General features: G+C 49.2%; 1 protein-coding gene across 2 annotated transcripts in view; it reads right to left on the bottom strand.

Annotated features, from left to right (window-relative positions):
• SHROOM2 (shroom family member 2) overlaps window positions 1-14,741 on the bottom strand; it is a 181,228-nt gene that overhangs the window by 95,775 nt on the left and 70,712 nt on the right. The window lies entirely within an intron of this gene.

Raw genomic sequence — 14,741 nt, 5'->3', positions numbered from 1 at the left:
GTTGGCGCAGTTTTTGGTACATGTGGATTTTCTGTACACAACTCTGCACCGTGTGCAGCCATTTCTCTCTTTTTGTGATTCAAACTTGTTTTTGGCTTCAAAAACTGTATCAAGAAACGTCATCAAAACCTGCACGTGTAATTGTACCCTTAGGCCCCATTCACACAATCGTATTTTTGTCCTGCATCCTATACTACATTTTTTTGCAGATCAGATGTGTATCCATTCCTTTCAATGGGGCAGCAAAATATGCGGACAGTGCACTGCTGTCCTCATCCGTATGTCCGTTCTGCAGCCCCGCAAAACAGACAACATGTCCTAATCGGCCATCTTTCATCCTGATCGGCTGACAAACAAGCGATTGCTTGTTCACCGACTACTTGAATAGGACTCATGCCCATGTACTTGCTCAGTGCCCGTGGTGAGGCCCACAAATTGCAGTCCGCAATGCACGGCACTGACCATGTGCACTCCGCTTGCGGACACAGAGCCCTTGACTTGAATGGGCCCACGATCCGCAACATACGGCCAAGGACTGAACATGTTCTATCTTTTTGCGGTGCAGAGGCACGGATCAGAAGCCCACGGAAGCACTTCCGCAGTGCAAAAAGATAGGTGAAGCCCCATGTTCAGTTGTATCTGGTGGATGCGGACCCCTTCAAGTCAATGGCTCTGCATCCGTAATACGGAGTGCACACGGCACTGAGCAAGTACTCTCGTGGGCATGAGCCCTTATACAGACAGTGGGGCACATTTACTATAGTGTCTGCGCCTGTTTTTAGGTATAAAAATGCTGTTTTAGACTCTCTTATTTTTTTATTTGCATTTACTAGTGAAAATGCGGCGTTCTGGAGGAATTCGCGCCTCGTTCACAATTCGCGATTTTTGTCTGTTTTCTACTCCACTCCAGGACTGACGTACTTTTCTTCATCTGCGCCACGTTTTGCCTAAAAAGTCATACTTTCATGGAGACGTGCGCCTATTTTCAGCTCCCTCGCGCAACATTTTCAAGTGCATACTAATCAGACCAGTCTAAAGCTCATATAAGATGAGTAGATCATCAAGGCGCTTGTCAGGAGGGAAGCGTTCCTTCCCGGCAATCGCCTGCTCGTCAGCGGAGGAGACCACTGCTATTACATACAGCAGTCTCCTCCACTGTATGGGAAGGAGTGATCGCTAATGCCATCGCTCATGCCTATACAGCAGGGCTGGCCAACCTGCGGCACTCCAGCTGTTGTAAAACTACAATTCCCACCATGCCCTGCTGTAGGCTGATAGCTGTAAGCAGTCTAGGCATGCTGGGAGTTGTAGTTTTGCAACAGCTGGAGAGCTGCAGGTTGGCCAGCCCTGCTATACAGAATCATTATCTGCCGGCGCTATTACACAGCACAATCTGCAGCCGTCAAATGATGATTTTTAAACCTGTTGAAAGATTCCAATTAGTTTTGCTGAACGCATCCGGACCTAATCTGTATCGTTCGTGTGCAAGAGGCCTTATCTGTACGTCTAATATAAGCTTTAGTGCATATAAACCTGTCATACCGATAAAGAACCACCAGAGGTCAGACTAGTGCCAATACGCCCAGTCTAATTCATGTAGTGCTGTGGGACTTTTTACAAAAAAGCGGCAAGAGACCGACAGATTAGGCGAATACGCCCGTCTAATTGTACGTCTAAAAAGAGACAAGCTTAATTAATGCGCCCCAATGAATGCTTGGGCAGTCCATTAGGAGTGTAGTAAAGCGTGCCAAGAAAATCCTCTCCCCTTTGATGCAGGGTTAAGGGTCCCTTCACACGTGGAAGAAAATTCTGCCAATGAAAATCAGTTCCATTCACCTTAATGGAGCTTGCAGAAATCCATGTGCTTGCTGCCCTATTCAAATGAATGGAACTGATTTTCAGTCGCAGAATTTTCTGCCACAAAATCTGAGGTATTAGAATTGACCTACCATTGTGTTGGACGCTTACCGACAAATTCAACAGCCTCCATTCATTCACAATAAAAAACTGCCGAATTAGTGCTTTAGGCCTCTTTCACACTTGCGTTGTCCGGATCCGTCGTGTACTCCATTTGCCGGAATTACACGCCGGATCCGAAAAAAACGCAAGTGAACTGAAATGCGTTCAGTGTTACTATGGCAGCCAGGACGCTATTAAAGTCCTGGTTGCCATAGTAGTAGTGGGGAGCGGTATACTTACAGTCCGTGCGGCTCCCGGGGGGCTCCAGAATAACGTCAGAGCGCCCCATGCGCATGAATGACGTGTCCATGCGATCACGTCATCCATGCGCGTGGGGCGCCCTGACGTCACTCTGGAGCGCCCCGGGAGCCGCACGGACGGTAAGTATACTGCTCCCCACTACACTTTACCATGGCTGCCAGGACTTTAGCGTCCTGGCAGCCATGGTAACCATTCAGAAAAAGCTAAACGTCGGATCCGGCAATGAGCCGAAACGACGTTTAGCTTAAGAACGGATCCGGATTAATGCCTTTCAATGGGCATTAATTTCGGATCCGGCCTTGCGGCAAGTGTTCAGGATTTTTGGCCGGAGCAAAAAGCGCAGCATGCTGCGGCATTTTCTCCGGCCCAAAAACGTTCCGGTCCTGAACTGAAGACATCCTGATGCATCCTGAACGGATTTCTCTCCATTCAGAATGCATGGGGATAATCCTGATCAGGATTCTTCCGGCATAGAGCCCCGACGACGGAACTCTATGCCGGAACAAAAGAACGCAAGTGTGAAAGAGCCCTTATCTGAATGCTGTCAGAATATACTGAACACACGCAATAAGCCTGTCACGCCACAAGGGGGAGTACAACAAATGTGTAGGAAAGGTTAAACGTGAGGCAATGAAAGTAGGATTTGCAGCACTGTAAGAAAATCACCACATCCTGTGAATGGTTACCAACGTGCTAATTCTTAATGAAAGGGTCAGTCTATTAGTGATCCCTCACACACCAAGGTGTTGCTGTATAGTCCGCATTCAGCACATAGAGGCCGATGCTGGTAAAATCTTCCAGACCCGATTTCATCCTTTCTGAGATAACAGAGGTGCAGGATGAGCCATTACCCAAGGGACTTGAAACTACCAGTATTTTAGATTAAAAAAAATAGCCGTAACTCCACTTTTTGACGTGCTGCGCGACAATATTAAGTAACTTGGCTGGTGTCGAAAAGTTTTATACAGCTGGGCAGAATGGGGGCGTTTCAGAGGCCATGGTGGCGCCGAGACTCTGGTCCTGGTTAGTGTTAAGCGAACTTCCGTTTTCAAGTTCGACGTACAAGGTTCGGATATCCCGAACCTTGTAACCTGAACTCGAAGACAGAACTTCGCTCAACACTAGTCCTGGCAGATACACCTGGAAACGGGTGGACATAATGGCTACAACCTACGCCAGCCTGGGGCAGCACAAGGGGAAAACGCTGTTTTCTGTAAAAGTGCCCCCCTGTGTATGTAGAAGAATTGTAATATACCATAGGTGCCTACTTTCTTGGATTATCTCATACACCTCCGAGATCTTACTGGGTATGTTCACACAGCGCATTTTGACACTGCAGGCAGCGTTTTGGTGTCCGCCTCCAGAGCGGAATGGAGACTTTTCGGAAGCAAACGGAGGCGTTCTGAGTGGATCCTTTTCCATTCAGAAAGCATTAGGGCAAAACTGATCCGTTTTGGACCGCTTGTGAGAGCCCTGAACGGATCTCACAAACGGAAAGCCAAAACGCCACTGTAAAAGTAGCCATAGATGTATCATTATAATCCGCTCTATAACATGGTGTCTGCAGATAGGACTGCATGTTCAAAGTGACCGCTTCCCTATAATTACTGCTGAATACAACGTCCACATCTCGGCAGGACGGGCAAATAACCTATTCGATCTGTTCTCGGGCAGAAACTTGGTGCCCGTCCTGATACCGCTCCCAGATCAAGTGCCATATGATATTTTTTGTTTACTCGTGTGCATGAGGCCAAACCGATGCGACAACCGATATGGATACATACCTACAGCAATTCTGCCTGCCTGACACAGAGGAACATGGCGGCAATATACCGGATATCTGGGGAAGCATCAGTCGACTCTCCTGACATGACTCTTTTATTAATGCTGTGCATTCTCCGTTATAACAATCCCAGAGCATCTATCATTATGAATCTATATAGTGATATTCCTGCATTATTCCCACTAGAAGTTTATGAATGAATTGCTAGCTTCAAAAACCTCTGGTGGGAATAATAGAGGAATGGAACCACAAAGGTACTCCAGAAGTGTTATTACATGGAGAATGCAAGTAGTTAGTAAAACAGACATGTTAGGACAGGGCCTCTTAAGAGAAGGGGGTCTTTTCTAAGGCATACTATCATGTAACGCACAGAAATGTATGGAGGAGATAACGCAGGCGTGTAACTGGAACGTACACACAAGTATTCTATGATCCATCCTGCTTTGTGTGCACGTTCTGGGAGTGGAACGTCTAGAAAGAGTCTAATCCGCCAAGACATAGTGAAAATAAGCAGGAGGACAAAGGTGCGGACCTGGCAGCTCTGCTGTGCCAAGGTTATCAGGAGGCGGCTGGCGCAGGAATGCAGGCTACTTTATTGGCGACATCCACAGTCCTATGCCTTTGTCCCAGGCTCCCACTGAAGAACTCACTTGGGCTTTTGGCCCCCTTTAGCAGGCAGGTGATAGAATGCAGCCATACAACAGGTCCTGCTAGAAACAGATGTTTAAAAAAATTTTAAATTTTTTTTTGAGAACCGCACTCTGTTCGCTCAGCGTTTAGGTGCCAGTCAAGGGCTATGGATAGCCAATAAATATAGAAGTAAATTTGAGGCACACAATTTTTCACGATTTGCAAAAATAGGGCATTTATTCATTAGCATATATTGCTGTCATCCATAGGCCCAATCTTTTTCAGATTACACACATATTGGCAGAAACCGTACGTTTTGGTCGCGCAGGACCTTCATCTGCGGTTTTATCTGCTCGGATGGATGTGGGTGAATGGGCAATATCAAATTTATGTCAGGTATGGAAAGGGTGACACAGGGGGGCAGATTTATTAACCCTGATGATGTGCCAAATGTATCACACTGACTCACGCTATATGATACATTTGGTGCACGACTAGCCCAGTCTCTAAAGTTACACTAACTATTGGTTGGCTTACTCGGTGCTAACATGTTGGTGTACGTTGTTGCATCTTAAAGGGGTTGTTTGATATTGATGGTCTATCCTGAGGGCTGGAAGGTGGTATTTGGCCGCCCAAGGCAGAGCAGGCAAATTGCTCCTCCCAGTGCCAGTATAGAACGCTCCCCCCAGTGCCAGTATATAATGCCCACCCTAGTGCCAGTATATAATGCCCACCGCAGTGCCAGTATATAACGCTCCCCCCCAGTGCCAGTATATAACGCTCCCCCCCAGTGCCAGTATATAATGCCCACCCCAGTGCCAGGATATAATGCCCACCCCAGTGCCAGGATATAATGCCCACCCCAGTGCCAGGATATAATGCTCCCCCCAGTGCCAGTAGATTGAACGGCTACTGATGCGGCCATGAAAGCACACCCTCATGGGTAACGACATGGCACCCTAGGCGGGGGGCTACCCGACCTCCCAGCCGTGATAACAGCTGATCGGCTGGGGTGTGGAGTGTCAGAACCCTGCCTATACGATATTGATGGCCTATCCTGAGGACAGACTATCAACATCAAAATTCTGGACAAGCCTCTTAGGGCTCTTTCACACCTGCGTTCTTGTCTTCCGGCATAGAGTTCCGTCGTCGGGGCTCTATGCCGGAAGAATCCTGATCAGTTTTATCCTAATGCATTCTGAATGGAGTGAAATCCGTTCAGGATGCATCAGGATGTCTTCAGTTCCGGAACGGAACGTTTTTTGGCCGGAGAAAATACCGCCGCATGCTGCGCTTTTTGCTCCGGCCAAAAATCCTGAAGACTTGCCGCAAGGCCGTATCCGGAATGAATGCCCATTGAAAGGCATTGATCCGGCCTTAAGCTAAACGTCGTTTCGGCGCATTGCCGTATCCGACGTTTAGCTTTTTCTCAATGGTTACCATGGCTACCGGGACGCTAAAATCCTGGCAGCCATGGTAAAGTGTAGCGGGGAGCGGGGGAGCAGCATACTTACCATCCGTGCGGCTCCCGGGGCGCTCCAGAGTGACGTCAGGGCACCCCAAGCGCATGGATCACGTGATCGCATGGCACGTCATCCATGCGCATGGGGCGCTCTGACGTCATTCTGGAGAGCCCCGGGAGCTGCGCGGACTGTAAGTATACCGCTCCCCCGCTCCTACTATGGCAACCAGGACATTAATAGCGTCCTGGGTGCCATAGTAACACTGAAAGCATTTTGAAGATGGATCAGTCTTCAAATGCTTTCAGTACACTTGCGTTTTTCCGGATCCGGCGTGTAATTCCGGCAAGTGGAGTACACGCCGGATCCGGACAACGCAAGTGTGAAAGAGGCCTAATCCCACCAGAACATTCTGCTACGCTGCACCCAGAGTTGGAAAACAGTCGTGCTAGGCCCAATGGATTATCTTTTTTATTTTCTCTTTTGCTTAAAAACAGGGCTAAAACGAGCTGTACATTCTGCAGAAATGCACCAGTTCAGATTCCACCTTTCATTTCTGAGAAAAATACACCAGTTTGATAAATCTCCCGCTAAATGTTTAATTACATGTAACTACAAAAGTATTGAGATCCAGATACTGGTTTGTGGGACAACCCCTTTAAAAGGTACATCCACATGGGACAGATACGCTGCGGATTCTCCAACACGCATGCGGCAAGTCCGCAGCAATTTACAATAGCAGCAAAGTGGATGCGATTTAAAAAAAATCTTATCCTCATATTGCAAAAATAAAATAAAAAATCTGCATAAATTGATCCCTGGTGTGGATTTTAATTACGCAGCATGCTCATCTTTTCAAGCTGCACACTTGTCCCTTGCAATGCAGAAGATGAAATCTCTGGCAGAAAACCGCCAACAAAACTTTCACGTCACAAATGCGCATTCTGCCACCGATTCATTGTGGATTTTGTTGCGGACATGACTGGAGCAATACATACGGAAGGATCATTTTGAGATTTCCAAGTGGAAAGCGAATATAAATGTAAATACCCCCACGACATGACAGGACCCCATTTATATGTCCGGAAGATGGGCCTACAGAAGCATACCGTGGTCCTCTGATGGTGGTGGTAATAATAATAGCAATACAATAGAGAGATATTCCAGACCACAGACCTGACAAGTATTAGAAAGAATTCCTGTTTTTCTCTGTGCGGTTATCTTATCAGAAGGAAGCTACGCTCAGGCTTCCCGAAAAAGAATTCTATTATTTCTCACAGGAAACCTGCGAGTCTGGGCATCACTTCACATTACATATGTGCAAGTACTCGGAATCTAGGGCTGGCCTTACTTAGGCGTTATGATACTTCATTATTAGTAAAAAAAAAATAAAAAAAATAAAACATAAATCAGAGGTCGCAATAACGCCTGTACAAGCGTCACAGATGCCTGTTTAGGCCATTTTTACTTCCTGAAAAAAGTCTAAGGCCCCTTTCACACGGGCGAGTTTTCCGTGCGGGTGCGATGCGTGCGGTGAACGCATTGCACCCGCACTGAATCCTGACCCATTCATTTCTATGGGGCTGTGCACACGAGCGGTGATTTTCACGCATCACTTATGCGTTGCGTGAAAATCGCAGCATGCTCCTCTTTGTGCGTTTTTCACGTAACGCAGGCCCTATAGAAATGAATGGGGTTGCGTGAAAATCGCAAGCATCCGCAAGCAAGTGCGGATGCGGTGCGATTTTCACGCATGGGTTCTAGGTGACAGTCTATTCACTGTATTATTTTCCCTTATAACATGGTTATAAGGGAAAATAATAGCATTCTGAATACAGAATGCTTAGTATAATAGTGCTGGAAGGGTTAAAAATAATAAAAAAGTTAACTCACCTTCTCCTCTTGTTAGCGTAGATCCCGGTCTGTTCTTTATCTGTGGGCTGAAGGACCTTTGATGACGTCAGATCACATGCTCCATCACCATGGTGATGGACCATGTGATTGGAGCATGTGATCTGACATCACCTCAGGTCATTCAGTCCACAGCTAAAGAACAGACCGGCATCTACGCGAACAAGAGGAGAAGGTGAGTTAACTTTTTTTTATTATTTTTAACCCCCTCCAGCACTATTATACTATGCATTCTGTATTCAGAATGCTATTATTTTCCCTTATAACCATGTTATAAGGGAAAATAATACAATCTTCAGAACATCAATCCCAAGCCCGAACTTCTGTGAAGAAGTTCGGGTTTGGGTACCAAACATGCGTGATTTTTCTCACGCGAGTGCAAAACGCATGACAATGTTTTGCACTCGCGCGGAAAAATCGCGCATTTTCCCGCAACGCACCCGGCTCTTATCCGGGCAAAAAACATGACGCCCGTGTGAAAGAGGCCTAAGGTGCACCAATACACCTTTTCCCCCACATTCATCACCACAGCGAGCGCTGCCTGTGCCTGAAATAACCAATAGCAAAGCTCCTTACAGTATAGTAACATGGCAGGACCCCAGGAAACATGACAGGGCCGCTGGAGAGGTAAGGAGCCGCCGACTCATTACCCCAGGCATGTGTCTCTCCCCCCCCCCCCCACCGGCCACCAGGTGGAGGGGAGAGTTGCTGTTATCACCCCAAAACTAGCACCACCATCCGGCTGCAGGATAATGAGGAGCGTAGTCTCTAGGTGTGCAGAATAGTTATTATGAGGACATGACCTACAGAAATACAAGAAGGGGAGACACAAAATCTAATAGGATCCCCCTCCCACTAGTGACCCTGCTTCCCCCCTCCACCTGTCACCCCACTAGTGACCCTGCTCCCCCCTCCATCTGTCACCCCACTAGTGACCCTGCTCCCCCCCTCCACCTGTCACCCCACTAGTGACCCTGCTCCCCCTCCTCCCGTCACCCCACTAGTGACCCTGCTCCCCCTCCTCCCTGTCACCCCACTAGTGACCCTGCTCCCCCCTCCTCCTGTCACCCCACTAGTGACCCTGCTCCCCCTCCTCCCTGTCACCCCACTAGTGACCCTGCTCCCCTCCTCCCGTCACCCCACTAGTGACCCTGCTCCCACCTCCTCCTGTCACCCCACCAGTGACCCTGCTCCCACCTCCTCCTGTCACCCCACCGGTGACCCTGCTCCCACCTCCTCCTGTCACCCCACTAGTGAACCCTAGCTCCACCTCCTCCCTGTCACCCACTAGTGACCCTGCTCCCACCTCCTCCTGTCACCCCACTAGTGACCCTGCTCCCACCTCCTCCTGTCACCCCACTAGTGACCCTGCTCCCACCTCCTCCGTCACCCCACTAGTGACCCTGCTCCCACCTCCTCCTGTCATCCCACTAGTGACCCTGCTCCCCCATCCTCCTGTCACCCCACTAGTGACCCTGCTCCCCCATCCTCCTGTCACCCCACTAGTGACCCTGCTCCCCCCTCCTTCCGTCACCCCACTAGTGACCCTGCTCCCACCTCATCCTGTCACCCCACTAGTGACCCTGCTCCCCCTCCTCCCGTCACCCCACTAGTGACCCTGCTCCCACCTCCTGCCGTCACCCCACTAGTGACCCTGCTCCCACCTCCTCCTGTCACCCCACTAGTGAACCTGCTCCCCCTCCTCCGTCACCCCACTAGTGACCCTCTCCCACTCCTCCGTCACCACTAGTGACCCTGCTCCCACCTCTCCTGTCACCCCACTAGTGACCCTGCTCCCACCTCCTCCTGTCACCCCACTAGTGACCCTGCTCCCCCTCCTCCCGTCACCCCACTAGTGACCCTGCTCCCACCTCCTTCCGTCACCCCACTAGTGACCCTGCTCCCACCTCCTCCTGTCACCCCACTAGTGACCCTGCTCCCCCCCTCCTGTCACCCCACTAGTGACCCTGCTCCCACCTCCATCCTGTCACCCCACTAGTGACCCTGCTCCCACCTCCTCCATGTCATCCCACTAGTGACCCTGCTCCCACCTCCTCCTGTCATCCCACTAGTGACCCTGCTCCCACCTCCTCCTGTCACCCCACTAGTGACCCTGCTCCCCCTTCCTCCCTGTCACCCCACTAGTGACCCTGCTCCCACCTCCTCCTGTCATCCCCACTAGTGACCCTGCTCCCCCATCCTCCTGTCACCCCACTAGTGACCCTGCTCCCACCTCCTCCTGTCACCCCACTAGTGACCCTGCTCCCACCTCCTTCCGTCACCCCACTAGTGACCCTGCTCCCACCTCATCCTGTCACCCCACTAGTGAACCTGCTCCCCCTCCTCCCGTCACCCCACTAGTGACCCTGCTCCCACCTCCTTCCGTCACCCCACTAGTGACCCTGCTCCCACCTCATTCTGTCACCCCACTAGTGACCCTGCTCCCACCTCCTTCTGTCACCCCACTGGTGACCCTGCTCCCCCTCCTCCCGTCACCCCACTAGTGACCCTGCTCCCCCTCCTCCTGTCACCCCACTGGTGACCCTGCTCCCCCTCCTCCTGTCACCCCACTAGTGACCCTGCTCCCACCTCCTCCTGTCACCCCACTAGTGACCCTGCTCCCCCATCCTCCTGTCACCCCACTAGTGACCCTGCTCCCCCCTCCTTCCGTCACCCCACTAGTGACCCTGCTCCCACCTCATCCTGTCACCCCACTAGTGAACCTGCTCCCCCTCCTCCCGTCACCCCACTAGTGACCCTGCTCCCACCTCCTTCCGTCACCCCACTAGTGACCCTGCTCCCACCTCATTCTGTCACCCCACTAGTGACCCTGCTCCCACCTCCTTCTGTCACCCCACTAGTGACCCTGCTCCCCCTCCTCCCGTCACCCCACTAGTGACCCTGCTCCCCCTCCTCCTGTCACCCCACTGGTGACCCTGCTCCCCCTCCTCCTGTCACCCCACTAGTGACCCTGCTCCCACCTCCTCCTGTCACCCCACTGGTGATCCTGCTCCCCCTCCTCCTGTCACCCCACTGGTGACCCTGCTCCCACCTCCTCCTGTCACCCCACTGGTGACCCTGCTCCCCCCTTCTCCCGTCACCCCACTAGTGATCCTGCTCCCCCTCCTCCTGTCACCCCACTGGTGACCCTGCTCCCACCTCCTCCATCTGTCACCCCACTAGTGACCCTGCTCCCCCCTTCTCCCGTCACCCCACTGGTGACCCTGCTCCCACCTCCTCCTGTCACCCCACTAGTGACCCTGCTCCCACCTCCTCTTGTCACTCCACTGGTGATCCTGCTGCCTCCTCCTCCTGTCACCCCACTGGTGACCCTGCTCCCCCTCCTCTCGTCACCCCACTAGTGACTCTGTTCCCTCCTCCTCCTGTCACCCCACTAGTGACTCTGTTCCCTCCTCCTCCTGTCACCCCAAAGGGAAGAAGCTGAACAGACTCCACTGACTATGATGGGATCCGTTCAGTTTCTGTTTGGGATCCAGTCTTTTTACCGGACATAAAAGTGCTGCATATAAGGCTTTTTTGTCTGGTCTTTCGACAGAATCTGCACCAGAAGCTCCAAACGCAGATTTAAACAAGTGTAGGCCTACCTATTATGTATTTAAATTACTGCCCGTACTTATCCTCGGGTAAAAATACTCATCAAAAATGATCAGAGGAATATTTTTTCTCTTCTGCAAAAAACTTAGTGCGACCTCTGCTCATAATGAAAAAAGCACAAGTTATGGCGGTGCCTATGAGTTTTAGCATCGCCCTCCACTATGCAGAATTAGAACAGAGTACTAGTATAGGCATAACCGTACACTGGGCACCCAAAAACTAAGGAAAAGTGTGTTTTTCATGCAAAGAATGACTGAAACCATCATGGAAAGGTTGAGAGATACAGGTTCTGAAGCTTCTTTTCTCATAACTGTATTGAGCTGTTCCTCTGTTGTTACTCCTACAAATTTGTGAATAAATTAACAAAAAAGTAGCACTGATGACTGCAAAGTGTCACCCCTAAATGGTAACACCTAAACCTTAATTTATTCATAAATCTCTAGGAGTAAGGCCGCTTTCAGACGAGCGAGTGTCAAGCTCTGGACTCAGCGCAGCACCCGTCCTGACCTCCCAGCACTGCCGGGGTCGGATAACATTATATTGATTTATGATGCTATGTAACCCATAGAGGTCTGGAATGTATTGGATAACACTGATAACACTGACAGGGTTATGTCAGTGGAATGCAATACATACCAGTACTGTAAGGGTTAAATAGCATCATAAATCAATATAATGCTATGTGATTAGGTTGTCCACAATTCACCAGGTCATGATTTTAAGAATTTATGACAAATTCTATACATCTTATTTTTTCTATGGTTAATTATTTTTATGACCATAATTAATAATTCTTAATTGAATTATTACTGCCCGACAGCTATGAGAGCCCGGCAGTGCTGGGAAGTCAGGACGGCAGTGCTGCGAGTCTGAAGCGTGACACTCATTCGTCTGAAAGCGGCCTAATGGTACAACACCGTTCTAAGAAAAGATGGCGCAGAATTGTTTTATTATGGGGAATGCAATTAGTTACTAAAACATATAGGGTCAGAGGTGTTGACAAGTCCTCTTTAAGAGGGGGGGGGGGGGTGCCACCATTAAATGTTAGTTTGGAAGGAGATTAGCAACAAATTATATTCCCTTTACTTCAATTTAATGGCGCCCTCTGGTGTTTAATCTGTATAGTAATGTGCACGCCCACCTACTGAGGTTGTCATACATGCTCAGTTCCATCTTTCAAATGCCACCAGCCATTCTCATGTTAGAAGCTGTGACAGTGACAACAGGGAGAGGGCTGTAGTAGAAAGGACATGCCCCCTGAGATGAGACACGCCCACTGAGTTGCTATCTTGAAGAGAAACTAGAGCAACGACTGGAGCAATGAATAGGGAGATATCTGGATCCATGTGAGGTACAGGGCTGGTTCTAGCTTCGTTAGAAAGAGATTGACATGTACCATATGTTCTCTGACGTTCATTTTTTACATTAATCATGGGATGACATCACAGGGTTTGTGAACTTACTTTGTTAAAGGAGTTTTCTGGCAGGAAAAAAACTTTGGCCAGAATGCCGTAAAAAAAATAATAATAATAATTATAAGTAGTAATATTTACCTCACCAATCGGTATGCTTCCTGGTCCCTCCTGATTCACCGGAAATGACTGCTCAGCCAATCACTGGCCATAGCGGTGACCAGGCTCAGCCAGTGATTGGCAGCGTGATCATTTCCCGTGTGTCGGCAGGAACCAGGAAATAGACAGGGACCCCTGAAGCATCATAATAAGAATGGCGGGGGATCGGTGAGGAGAGTATAATTTGTTTACTTTTTCTTCTTTTTAAAAAACGGTCACCATCCGGACACAATAGTTAAATCCGGAAGCAGTGGTCAAGGGAGATAATGACTTCAGGAAATGCGGACAACCATTATCTAATACACTTGATGGAAAAGGATCTAAACCTAAACACAAGATGTCACTCACATTTACAGTCAGCCCCATGAATGAAAATTTTAACAAAACTTGTTCTGTAAGCATGGTCATCCTTTCCGTTATTGCTGATGTGAGAAGAGCGCAGCCTGCAGCGCCATCAAAAATACTGGAGCAGAAACGGAGCCTAGTACCATCAATGGGATCTGTTGGGGTTTACTGGTATCAGCCTGAAGACAGATCTGGCATAGCCGCCTTGGCTCAGTGATACACCGAATCAAGAACACGTTAAGGGTCAGTTCACACTACTGCTATTGATTTCCATGGTTCTGCTGCGTTATAGGAGCAGAACAACGGAAATAACAGAAGTGCCAAATTTGGCACATAACTGATCTGAACAGAGCCAAAACAGATCCCACTGACTATAACAGGGTCGACACGGTTTCCATTTTGTCACATGACGGGCCATCTTAGGCTCAATTCACACGACCATATTTTTTGTCTGCATCCGATCCGCATTTCAATAGGACTGCAAAAAATGTGAACACCACACCATGTGATGTCCACATCTGTATGGCCATTCTGCAGTCCGGCAAAAAAGATAGAAAATGTCCTATTCGTGTCTGTTTTGTAGACAAGTATAGGCATTGTTACAAAGGTTCCACAAAAAAACAGATGCAACACCGACGTGCTCCGTATTTTTTTTTTTTTGTGGATCCGCATTTTGCAGACAGCAAAATAAATACGGTTGTGTGAATCCACCCTTCGCAGACAGCACAGAAGATTTAACTAATGCCACATACACACGACCGTGATTTTGCTCTGCATCCGAACTGCATTTTTGGCGGGTCAGTGGCGGACCCATTCATTTTAATGGGGCCACAAAAGATGCAGACCGCACGCAATGTGCTGTCCACATCCGCATGTCCATGCCCCTGCAAAAAACATAGTACATAACCTATTCTTGTCCTTTTTGCAGAGAAGAATAGGTAGCTCTAACAGAGGGCAGGACGTAGCGATCCACAAAATGCTCAACGCAAGCAACCGGCAGCTGTGTTTTGCGGACCGCAAAAACGGCTACATCCGAGTGCAGGAGGTGACAAACTTTATGAAATATAGCAAATGGCACAGAGGCTAGATTAGTAAGTGCCATCGTGCATACACACTGGTCAGCAGCAGCCAGAAAGTGGCCATCCCCTTTAAGGTGCAAAACCATGAACAAAATGCACAATTTTGGAGGTGAAAGAGGGCACCATT

The sequence above is a fragment of the Bufo gargarizans genome, chromosome 3 (genome assembly GCF_014858855.1).
Source record: "Bufo gargarizans isolate SCDJY-AF-19 chromosome 3, ASM1485885v1, whole genome shotgun sequence".
Classification (NCBI taxonomy): domain Eukaryota; kingdom Metazoa; phylum Chordata; class Amphibia; order Anura; family Bufonidae; genus Bufo; species Bufo gargarizans.
Note: the sequence above shows the minus strand (reverse complement) of the source record. Positions and strands in the feature narration are given on the sequence as shown.